The 12,177-nt window shown below is 42.8% G+C and overlaps 1 protein-coding gene across 21 annotated transcripts in view; it reads right to left on the bottom strand.

Moving 5' to 3' along the window:
- The window catches only part of LOC126946324 (cytochrome c oxidase subunit 7B, mitochondrial), a 1,159,743-nt gene that overhangs the window by 544,154 nt on the left and 603,412 nt on the right, over window positions 1-12,177 (bottom strand). The window contains exon 1 of one of the 21 annotated variants that reach the window (XM_050776473.1): window positions 1,804-1,807. The exons of the other annotated variants lie outside the window; for them this stretch is intronic. The gene's annotated coding sequence lies outside the window, so the exon portion shown is untranslated. Of the gene's footprint in view, window positions 1-1,803; window positions 1,808-12,177 lie in introns of those variants that run through there. 21 annotated transcript variants of the gene reach the window in all.

Raw genomic sequence — 12,177 nt, 5'->3', positions numbered from 1 at the left:
TAGAGCTCCTTTTAGCAGTTCTTGTAGTGGTGGCTTGGTAATGACAAATTCTCTCAGCATTTGTTTGTCTGAAAATGACAGTATCTTTCCTTCATATGTGATGCTTAGCTTCCCTGGATACAAAATTCTTGGTTGATAATTGTTTTGTTTGTGGAGGCTGATGATAAGGCCCCAATCCTTTCTAGTTTGTAGGGTTTCTGCTGAGACATCTGCTGTTAATCTGGCAGGTTTTCCTTTATAGGTTACCTGGTGCTTCTGTCTCACAGCTCTTAAAATTCTTTTCTTTGTCTTAACTTTGGATAACCAGATGACAATGTGTTTAGGTGAAAATATTTTTGTGATAAATTTCCCAGGTGTTCTTTGTGCTTCTTGTATTTGCATGTGTTGGTCTGTAGCAAGGCTGGGAAAGTTTTCCTCGATTATTTCCCCAAATATGTTTTCAAGCTTTTAGAATTGTCTTCTTCCTCAGGAGCACAGATGAATCTTAGGCTTGGTCATTTAACATAATCCCAGAGTTCTTGGAGGCTTTGGTTTTATTTTCTCATTCTTTTCTCTTTATCTTTTTTGGATTAGATTAATTCAAAGACCTTGTCTTTGAGCTCCTAATTTCTTTCTTCTACTTGTTCAATCAATTGCTGAGACTTTCCAGAGCATTTTGCATTTCTAAAAGTATGTCCAAAGTTTCCTGAATTTTTGATTGTTTTTTTCTTATGCTATCTATTTCCTTGAGTATTTCTCCCTTCACTTGTTGTATTCTTTTTTGGATTTCCTTGTATTGGGCTTTGCCTTTCTCTGGTCCCTCCCTGACTAGCTCAATAACTAACCTCCTGAATTCTTTTTCAGGTAAATCAGGGATTTTTTCTTGGTTTGTATCCATTGCTGATGAACTAGTGTGATTTTTGGGAGCTGTTGACAAGCCTTGTTTTGTCATATTACCAGGGTTTGTTTTCTGGTTTCTTCTCATTTGGGTAGGTTCTGTGAGAGGGAAGTTCTAGGGCTGAAAGCTGTTGTTCTGATTCTTTTGTCCCATGGGCTGTTCCTTTGATGTAGTACTTTCCCTTTTTCCTGTGGATGTGGCTTCCTGTGAGCTGAACTGCAGTGATTGTTATCTCTCTTCTGGGTCTAGCTACCCAGGGAGTCTTCCTGATTCCAGGCTGATACAGGGGGTTGTCTTCACAGAGTCCTGTGATGTGAACTGTCTATGGGTCTCTTAGCCATGGATACCAGCGCCTGTTCCGGTGGTGGTGACAGAGGGTGCAATAGACTTTGTGGGGATCTTTAGCTTTGGTGGTTTAATGCTTTATTTTTGTGCTGGTTGGTGTCCTGCCAGGAGTTAGCACTTTCCAGAAGACATCACCTATAGTAGTGTGGAGAGGGACCAGTGGTGGGCAGGGCCCTACAACTCCCAAGATTATATGCCTTTTGTCTTCTGCTACAAGGGTGGATAGAGAAGGACCATCAGGTGGGGGCAGGGCTAGGCGTGTCTGAGGTCAGACTCTCCTTGGGCAGGTATTGCTGCGGCTGCTATGGGGAGTGGGGGTGAGACTCCCAGGCCACTGGAATTGTGTACCTAGGAGGATTATGGCTGCCTCTGCTACATCATACAGGTTGTCACGGAAGTTGGGGACAGCTGGCAGTCACAGGCCTCACCCAGTTCCCATGCAAACTGAAGGACGGTCTAACTCTTACTGTGTCCCCCACCAAGAGCCCAGTGTCTGTTTTCAGGCAGAGGATAAGACAGCCTTGCAAACTTGCCCGAGGCTATCCACCTCCCAGCTGCAAAAGAAAAGGGCGTTAGTTATTCCCCCACCTGTGAAGTCTGCAATCTGGATTTGCACCCTCCCTTGAGTTCTGGCCAGGAGGCTTCTTGCCCCATTCAAATTGTTACAAAATTCAGCAACAGAAGTCCTTCTCCCTGTGGAATTTTACCCTCGGCTCCTTTGGCCACCCTCCCAAAGGGCTCCTTTGGCCACCCTCTGTAGTTCCAGGAAGGAATGGGCTGCCTGGGGTCCTAGCAAGCTCCTAGGCCTTTTCCGCTGCTTCCTCTACCCCTGTATTTCGCTCGGCTCTCTAACTTGACTCAGCTCCAGGTAAAGTTGGAAATTTCTCTGGCAAACAGACCTTTAGCTTCTCCAGTGGGGGTGTGTGTTTGGGAGAGGAGAGTCTCCCTTTCCCACTTGTGCTGTTGGATCACTCACAGTATTTGGAGGTCTCCCAGGTCCTGCAGGAGCAGTTCACTTCCTTCAGAGGGTCTGTGGGTCCTCTTGGGATTGCTGATTTATTCTTGCAGTCCATCTGGAGCTAAAAATCACAATGCAATCCTCTGCATTCTGCTCTGTCCGGAGCTGCAATCTAGTTCTGTCTCCCATCTGCCATGATCCCTGACAATGGAATTTTAAATACTGGGATTGGCTAGCAGTGGGCAAATTAGGAACAGGAAATACCTTTCTGGGAATCCTCAAATTCCATTAGGCATGTAGTCATCTTTGCCAGTCTTTTGGGGGAGGTCAGTTGTTCCAGGTTCCTACAGGATCCTCCTGTGAGGAGGAGGTTCAAGATGGCAGAGAGGAGGCAGGGCTGATGTGCAGACCCCACTTGGATGAACAGAACAGTGTGTGGAGACTCACATCATGGACTTTTGCTCCAGGAGCCACTACTTGCATGAACCAGGAAACCAGAAAGAATTCAAAAATCCTTTGAAAGAAGCTGCAGGCTGCTGCAAATTTCCTGAGACAAGCAAAAAAACTGTGAGTTCCCAAAGTGTGAGGGGGGGAAAACCTGCCTCCCATCACATGTCTTCATTGGGGAACCTGAAAATCCAGATTACAAGAGAAGGATTCAAACTTACCTACAGCCAAAATGAATTTACTGTGAAATATAAAAGCAGAAGCAGCCATGGGAAGAACCTTGTAGGCACTCCCATTCTCCAGCTTGAACCCAGGGAAACCACCCCTGACTATATCTCACAGGGACACTCAGGGAAGGAAACTGGCAGAATTTGTGAGGGGGTCACAGGGTGAAAGTAGCTTCCAACTGAACTTTGTAATAGTTTTGATTGGATGAAAAATCTCTTGAGCAGAATCCAAGGGTGAAGGGGAACTGCAGCAGAAAGGAGCTCCATGTGGGCAGATGGTGAGGGGTATGGCCTGAAAGTTGTGCTTGCTTTCTCAGTGGGGAAGTTTCTAACCTGGGGCTAGGTCCGAGTCCCATGACCAGGCTCTCTGGAGATAAATTTGGTACTGCTGGCCAGGCATAGGGAGAGTGAGACTGGCCTTGCCAACTGTGTGGGAGTTGGGTGAGGCCTATTGCTATTGGCTTTTCCCCACTTCCCTGGTGACAGAGGCAGCCATAATCTCCTCTGGAACATAACCCAATTGGTCTGAGAACCACCTGCCGGCCTCCACAGTGGCCACGGCAAGCCCTGTCTAAGGGGAGTCTCAGCTCAGACTCACCTAACCCTGCCCTCACCTGATGGTATTTCTCTACTGCCCTGGTAGCCAATCACAAAAGATATAAACTCCTGGGAGCTTTATGACCCTGCTCTTTGCTTGAAAAACCCAAATACTTATCCTGGCCAGCTTAGGGTAAGCTTATATCCCTCTTCTACTATTGCAGCCGGTGCTTTCTTGAAAGTGCCACCTCCTGGCTAGAGGCTAACCAACTCAGGACATTACAGCAACTCATGACAGAAAAATCCTGCTCCAAGGGAGGAGAAGAGAACAGCTAATTCCACTGCCTGCAACATCCTGGCTAATCAGTGGTCCTGAGTCTGTCCAGGTGACAACTTCACTGCTAGCATAACCAGAATTTGAGAAAGCTGGCACACTGAACATATCTAAAACCAAGGACTCTCACAGAGTCTATTTCACTCCCCTACCCCTTCCACCAGAGCAGGTACTCGTATCCACAGCTGGGAGACCTGAAGATGGGTCACATCACAGGACTCTTTTGTAGACATTCCCCAGCACCGGCCCAGAGCCAGGTAGCCCCAATGGATGGCTAGACCCAGAAGAGCAATAACAGCCACAGGAAGCCCTATCCCTAGGGGAAAAGGGAGTGCAGCACATCAAGGGACCACCTCATGGGACAAAAGAATCTGAACAGCAGCCCTTGAGTTCTAGATATTTCCACTGAAATAGTCTACCCAAATGAGAAGGAATCAGAAAAGTAATTCTGGTAATATGACAAAACAAGGTCCTTTAACACCCTAAAAAAATCACACTAGCTTATCAGCAATGGATCCAAACCAAGAATAAATGTCTGAATTGCCAGATATGGAATTCAGAAAGTTGATTATTAAGTTACTGAAAGAGGTACCAGAGAAAGACAGAAACCAACTTTAAGAAATTAAAAAAAAATACAGGATATGGATGAAAAATGCTCCAGAGAAATAGATATAATAAAGAAGAAACAATCACAACTTCTGGAAGTGAAAGACACACTTAGAGAAATACAAAATGCACTAGAAAGTTTCAACAATAGAATAAAACAAGCAGAAGAGAGAACTTGAGAGCTTGAAGACAAGGCCTTTAGATTAAACCAATCAAAGACAAGAAAAAAGAATAAAAAAATGAACAAAGCTTCTGAGAAATTTGGGGTTATGTTAAATAGCCAAACCTAAGAATAATTGGTGTTCCTGAGGAAGGAGAGAAATCCATTTTATATATATATATACACACACACACACACACACACACACACATATATGTATATATGAACATACATAGTATGTTCTCACTTATAAGTGGGAACTAAGCTATGAGAATGCAGAGGCATAAGAATGATATAATAAACTTTGGAGACTAAGGGGGAAGGGTGGGAAGGGGGTGAGGGATAAAATACTACACATTGGGGGCTGGGTGCAGTGGCTCACACCTGTAATCCCAGAACTTTGGGAGGCCAAGGCAGGTGGATCATGAGGTCAGGAGACCGAGACCTTCCTGGCTAACACAGTGAAACCCAGTCTCTACTAAAAATACAAAAAGTTAGCTGGGTGTGGTGGCAGGCGCTTGTAGTCCCAGCTACTTGGGAGGCTGAGGCAGGAGAATGGTGTGAACCCGGGAGGTGGAGCTTCCAGCGAGCTGAGATGGCACCACTGCACTACAGCCTGGGCAACAGAGTGAGACTCCGTCTCAAAAAAAAAAAAAAAAAAAAAAAAAAAAAAAAAAAAGACTACACGTTGGGTACCATGTACCCTGCTTGAATGGTGGGTGCACCAAAATCTCAGAAGTCATCACTAAAGACCTTTTTCATGCAACCAAACACCACCTGTTTCCCCAAAACCATTGAAATGAAAAATCAAAATCAAAAACAAAACAAAATAAAAAGAATCTTCCTTTGATGATGACTCTCTATTTCTACAATTGAATCACTCAAGTGATCATATGACTGAAGTAGGTAAGTGATCTTTATAATTAGTGCTAGAAGATGTCCAGGTTACAAGTAAGGTAAGTAGTTGGTTTTTTGTTGCCAGAGGTAATTTAATACCAGCAGGTGGTGCTAAAATGTATAGCTTCTCTCTCTTAAAATAAATATCTAATATTTTCATAAAATCATAAACTAGATACATGTAGATACATTGACTAATTGTTCTGAAACGTTTGGATGAGGATAACACTTGTCACTGGTTAGCTTTCTTGAACAGAGCTCCACTTGAAACCTAGGAGCCCTTGCACCCATGCCTCCAGGCTCCTTTAGAGCTAAATCAGTTTTCTTTCAGTTGGAATCTCAGCTACGGGAAAGTAATTAAAGCACAGAAGATTATATTCACCTCATGCTCCAACTAGAAGGCAAAGGCAAAGCTCAACCACTGATCTTTTTATATAGCCCAGTGAAAGATGGTTGTTTGCTACTTCTTGAGGTTTTCAGTGCCTTTTCTTCCCAGCAGAGTATCAGTCTTCCAAGAAAAAAATAACTCTTCTCAATTTCTGACTCTTCCTTTATAGAATCAAAGAACATTAGTGCTTCTAGGGAATTTAGCAAACCTGCAAACCTGCAAGCCAGTGGCTTTCCAACTACTTTTAGCATTGGATTAATTTTTTTTCAAATGGATTATTTCATGGAAGCCTAATATATAAAACAGATAGAAGCAGAAATGCTCTATTGAAGTGTGTGTTATGGAGTCTGCATGTCTGCCCACTTGGCCTCTCCTTGCCTTTCTCATCCGTGAGGTAGCCTTTAAGCCACCTGCTCAAGCCACACCATTTGAACCTGTACCTTAGGGCTTCACAAAACAGTTTGAAATCTATGATTGCATTCAAGTTCACTCATACTGGGAAACTGAGTCCAGTGAGGGAAAATGTTCAAGTGTATGAAAGATGGCTGGAGGAGCCAGTTAGTCTGGTCAGCAGGGCCAGAGTCCATGTATACAGAGCATGTAGTGGAAGTGGAGTTTTAGTTCTCTGGAGTCCCTTGTGAATAGTTATAGATGTACACAGGTCCTGGTCTACTATAATCATATTTGATATTTCCGCATAATTCCTTCAGCTCATTCTCCTGGGAGGAGTATAATCTCTTCCTCCACCCCCCCGCCCCACCACCATACACCAAGGACACCCTTGAGGAAATACCTCATGACTCTCTGATACATACCCTGGCTGGGTGTGGATGATACACTCTTGGTTTGGCCCCAGGAAACTTGCGAAATCTTCCACTTAGTTTAAAGCAACCTAATCTTACCTTTCTGTGACTTTCTTCTTCCCTTGGCATTTGGGCTTTTGTGCTGCTCAAGATGCTAGTCAGGGGCCCCAAAAGGCCTGCTGATCTTATTCAGGCCAATATGCTCCTTCAGATATTCTACCTTTAACCAAATTGAACCAAATTGTTTCTTTTACATAATGCAAGCTCTCCTTCCATTGGACAGAGATGCCACTCCTCAGGGACCCCAAGCTTTGGGGAATGAGATCAAGAGAGATAGCTAATGATCTATGCCTTCTCAGTAAAGAGGGAACCTGTCTTTTCGGAGTGGCTCCTGTAGCAAGGCTTTCAACCAGCATGTCTGGCTCAAGATATATGCCATGTTTGGCATCATGCTCAAAAAGCCTCTGTCAGATTATCTTAAACATGGTTCCAGATGATTTCATGGCATCGGGTGAGTGGTATTCCCCACTGTGTGAATGGTTTCCCTTGGAGTTGTATGGCCCTCAGGTACTGAAGATGATGTTAATTAGACTTACAGCCCCAAGTTCTGGGAGAGTGCATTCTGGCATGAATATGTTTGTGTGGGCAAACCGTGATTGTTAGGACCAAAAGGGTCCTCAGAGATTAGTAGTTCAACCCTGTCATTTTATTAATGAATTTTTAAAAGCTCAGAAGGGTAGAAAAGACTTTCCCGAGGTCACATAGATGAGGGCACAATTTGGAACAGAAGCCAGGCTTTCTAAGTCCCAATGATTGCCTTTACCACTGTACATGATGCTCCTCTACATGTAAGGGGCACGAAACTACCCACACAGTGGAAAATAAAGTCCATGTATTGCACTAAAATATTTGCATTTTCACTTGTCTTTTGAATGGTGAGAAGCAAAATGAAGGAGTTGCTAGGGGAGCTGGGATCCTGGGAGGCTGGGGCCTATTCCCTGGATTCATTGTATCAACCTATTGTGTAAAGACCCAGGCCCAGATATGTCCTGGAGCCTTTGCTAGGAGTGAGATTAATGGAAAAATAGGCTCAGAAGCTTAATAAGAGGAATATGAACATTAAAAAAAATCTCCCCCATTGCTCAGCAAACTCTAAGACCACCCTCAGTGCTGGTGGATAAGACCCAAACACTGGCAGATTTTCTTCTCATCATAGTCAGACTTGAGCACCCAAGATAACTTAATATACTGAAAAAATGCAATTAAGCAGGCTCCTCAGGCTCAGAGTCCAGTCTCACTCACTTTAACAAATATAATTTGGGTGACATAATGAAAAACAACATTCTTCTTGTGAGTGGGTGTAGATTATAAGAAAAAGGATCACATGGCTTAGCCTTGGCAAGCAGAGAGAACGCTAAATTTGGTCCTTATGAAAATGTGTTCTGTAAATGTCTGTTGGTTACACAAGTGATAGAACTTAGTCAAAACTGTGCATATGTGTGTTTTTGCAAGCATGTATGTGCATGTACATGACTCTGACCATCATCCTCTTAATTCTAGGTCATACATTTATAGATGTTAGCTCATCTTTCAAACCAATCTTATTTATCTAAGCCCCTTCTTCCACAGATGTTAAAAACTCAGATTGAGAACCGGGCAGTGACTTGTCCAAGGTCATTAACACATTAATAACAAAACCTGGGCTAAGACATGTCTCCTGACTGCCAGGCTTATAGTTAACAGTAGGCTGATGTGACTGGGACACTACACCAAGGAGCCATCAAAGTCAAACTTGGTCATATCTCTATAAAACTTATCTTTTCTCTTTGCTTCAAAGAGTGACTTTTGCCTGTTGTCCTTGAAACAATATCTTTTATCATAGCAATAAGGATTGTCTGCAAGCCAGAGATTCCCTGTATTAAGCTGCAAAAGTCTCTACTGCTCTGGAGAGAAATCCCTAGAAAGGGAGAAAGGTAGGCAGGAGAGCAGTGTGTATATGGCCACAAGAGGGCATGTGACGAGTGGCCCCAGATTTGAAGGCATATGATCCCTTGAAGTAGCTGACAGTGGCAGAAAGTGCCACTGTCATTGATTTATTTAAGTGCCAACATTATGTCAGGCACTTTGGTGTGGTTAAACAATACAGCCTTTAGCATCTGACTCTCCACTTCAAATTCAACCTAGACCACTTGCTGGAGGTATGATCTTGTACAAGTCATCTACACTCTCTGAGCCTGAATTTCATCATCTATTAAATAGGAAGACTATAGTATCTAACTTCTAGGGTTGTTGGGAAGACTTTAGATGAGATTTTACACACACACACACACACACACACACACATACTGTGTGTCTGTGCAGCAAAAGGTAATCATGTGATGCAGTTCTGGCCAATGTGATGTATGTGGAAATCTACTAGGTGGGGCTTTGGGGAACATTATTGTTTTCCTGACAAAAGAGACAAATCTTGCTGGCTTTCTCCATCCAGCCTTTTCTTCATCCTGCTTGGAATGCACATGTAATGTCTAGAGTTGCAGCAGTCATCTTGCAAAATGAAATATTGTGGAGCTGCTGTATCTTCCCTGGACTGCATGCCATCAGCCTTCTGGCTTCATGAGAAGAAGAAAACTAATTTCTTGTTTAAGTAACTGGACTTGGGTTTCTGTTACATGTGTACAGGATTCTGAACACAATCCTGACTGATACAGTAAAGTTTCTGACTTTTTTTTTCAGATTTATTGGAATTTTCCATTAGAATTGAAGGAAGGAAGAAACTTATTCTTTCGGAGGTCCATGCTATTGGAGGGAGCTTGGAAGTTTCATTTGAAACAGAAATGAAAGATACTGTCTCACCAGGTATCCCTCATTCTAACAAGAAGGCCCTTTGAGATACAGAAAGGCATTGTTGCTAATATTTGGGGCCTCTATCTTCAGGTGGGTCCACCAACAACAGGAATTTTGTTATAGTGTCATCTTTGTTCCAGGTGTACATCCTTTAGCAACCGACTGTTCAAATAAAAATCTGCCTGGACCACTTGCTAGAGGCTTAGTATGGGAGGTAAAAGATATGGTCAAGGGTTTGATAATTGAACATACCAGTAGTAATGAGGCTAAACAATGAAAAGAGAGGCTCATTATTGAAAGAATCTTGATGATGGAAACTAGGGTATAAACAACAGGGAATGCTCTTGGGGTTGTCTGACATTGTCCTTGACCAGCATTCCTAGGGCACCAAATCTCCTCAGAGGTGCCTTGAAATCTCAGATAGTGGATTGCAGTAATAAGCATCTCCTTTAATGGTAGCATTTGCTGTTTTCATACTCTTTCTCCTGGCCCTATTCCAAAGAGCATGATCTAAGGTAGAAAGGGCTCAGTGCCTGAGGAAGGCACAGAGACAGGGTATGAGAATTCAAATGCAGGAGAAATCCAGATGATTTATTGGTAAAGATGGCATTAGAGTTGGAACTTAAAGGATGCACAGCATTTGTACATGGGGAAGAAGGTAGTGGAAATAGAAAAAGGATATCCCAGGCAGAAGGCAAAAGAGTGAGAAGAAACAGAGATGGGAGGTGTCGTCTTGCATGATGAGCAGGGCTTAATCACTTTGGGAATTTAAAGACATTAAGGAAACTTAAAAAGGACCTTATAATAGTTAACAATAATGTATTGTATATCTCAAAATAGCTGTAAAAGAGGATTTTGAGTGTTCTCCCCACAAAGAAATGATAAATTCTTGAGATAGTGAATATGTCAATTACCCTGATTTGATCATTACATAGCATAGCATATATGTGTGTCAAAACTCACCCTGTGTTCCATAAATATGCACAATTATTATGTGTCAATTAAAAATAAAAAAAGCAAACAAACAAAGGGCAGTATGTAGTCTCATCCAGCTCTGGAGTCTTTCCTGGGACTGACAATCTATTCTAATTCTTGGAGGTGTGCAAATCAGATTCTGTCACCCTCTTCCCTATTCAAAACCACCAGTGGCCTCTCCTTACATTTATAACATCATCCACAATTAATTCTATACAGTTAAAATTCGCAGATAATTTTTTAGTACTTTTGTAAATGTTCTTTGAAGAGAAGTTCCAAAAGACTAGTCAGATTCTAGAAAGTACAGACAAAAAAACTTGATGTTGAGACAGCCAGATGGGAAAGGCTTCCTGGCAGAACCTCTGAGTGACCTGCATACTGGGAGGAATGTGCACTGGGGTGGAGCATTGGGAAGTCTGCAGCATTTGCAGTGGGGGGAGCCTGGTCTCTCCTCTCCCTGGGTCATACCTGGGATTCAATCTGTGAGGCAGGATGTGCACTAGCAAGACTCTGGCTCTGTGGAGGGTCCACGTTTCCCTTTTTTCCCTTTTTGTCCAATGAATTTCACTTTTTCTCACCCTTCAAAGTGTCTGTGAGCCTAATCTCTCATGGCCGTGTGACAAGAGCCTGACTCTTAGCTGAACTGAGGAAAAAGTCATACAACAATGTCAGTGCTCAGCATCACTTTAGGATTGATTAGTAAGCTCATGGCTTGTGAGCATCTAGAAGTTAATGTGATTGCTAGGAGTTGGTCTACCAAAAGGAGCTAATTTCTTCTCTGAATGTGGTTATTAGATTTGTAGAGAAAGAGAATACTTTAGTCATGGGGTGGTATTAAATTTCACCTCTTGATGGGACAAATGTCAAAGAATTTGTGAACTTGTTTTAAAGCCATCACCTATCTGAAAATGTTTACACTTAGTGGTAAGATTATAAAGATTTAAATTTTATTCTTTTTTGTGTTTTCTAAATTATCTACAGAAAACATAAGTAACTTTTAAAATAAGAAAAGGTAATGAAGTTCCATAGAGTAAATATGAGCCTGGGATGAAGTTAAAAGACCTGAATTTTAGTCCCAGATCTGTTGTTAACTCACTGAACCTTGGGGTAAGTATCTTCTCTCTGAGCCTCACTTTTCTCACCTGTCACAATTAGAAGTTTGGACTGCATGACCTCGGAGGGTTCTGCAAACTTTGGGGTTTTCAGGACTGTTTCCTTTTGTGAGAGCACTGGCTTCTGGCTTCTCTTTCTCATTTACCTTTGCATTCGCCTCTTCTTCTATTCACTCTTTATATTTTGGTGCTTCCCAGGGCTCCATCTTCAGCCTGGGGGCCTCATTTCAATCATTCTCACCATGTTCCCTACTCTTTTGCCACACCTTCCCCATAGAGCTGCAACTCAGGATAAGTCCAAATTTCCAACTGCTGAGACCAGCTAGGTTGTGGAGACCCTAACCCAGTGGTGCTAGAGGAATTAAAGACACACACACAGAAATATCATGTGTGGAGTGGGAAATCAGGAGTCTCACAGTCTTCAGAGCTGAGAGCCTCAAACAGAGATTTACCCACATACTTATTGACAGCAAGCCAGTCATAAGATTTACTAGAAGTATTCCTTATGGGAAATAAAGGGATGGACCAAAATAAAGGGCTGGGCTCTGGCTAGTTATCTGCAGCATGAACATGTCCTTAAGGCATGGATCCCTCATATTATTGTTTGTGATTTAAGATCGCCCTAAGTGGTTTTCCACCCTGGGTGGGCCAGGTGTTCCTTGTCCTC

The sequence above is a fragment of the Macaca thibetana genome, chromosome X (assembly GCF_024542745.1).
Source record: "Macaca thibetana thibetana isolate TM-01 chromosome X, ASM2454274v1, whole genome shotgun sequence".
Lineage (NCBI taxonomy): Eukaryota > Metazoa > Chordata > Mammalia > Primates > Cercopithecidae > Macaca > Macaca thibetana.
Note: the sequence above shows the minus strand (reverse complement) of the source record. Positions and strands in the feature narration are given on the sequence as shown.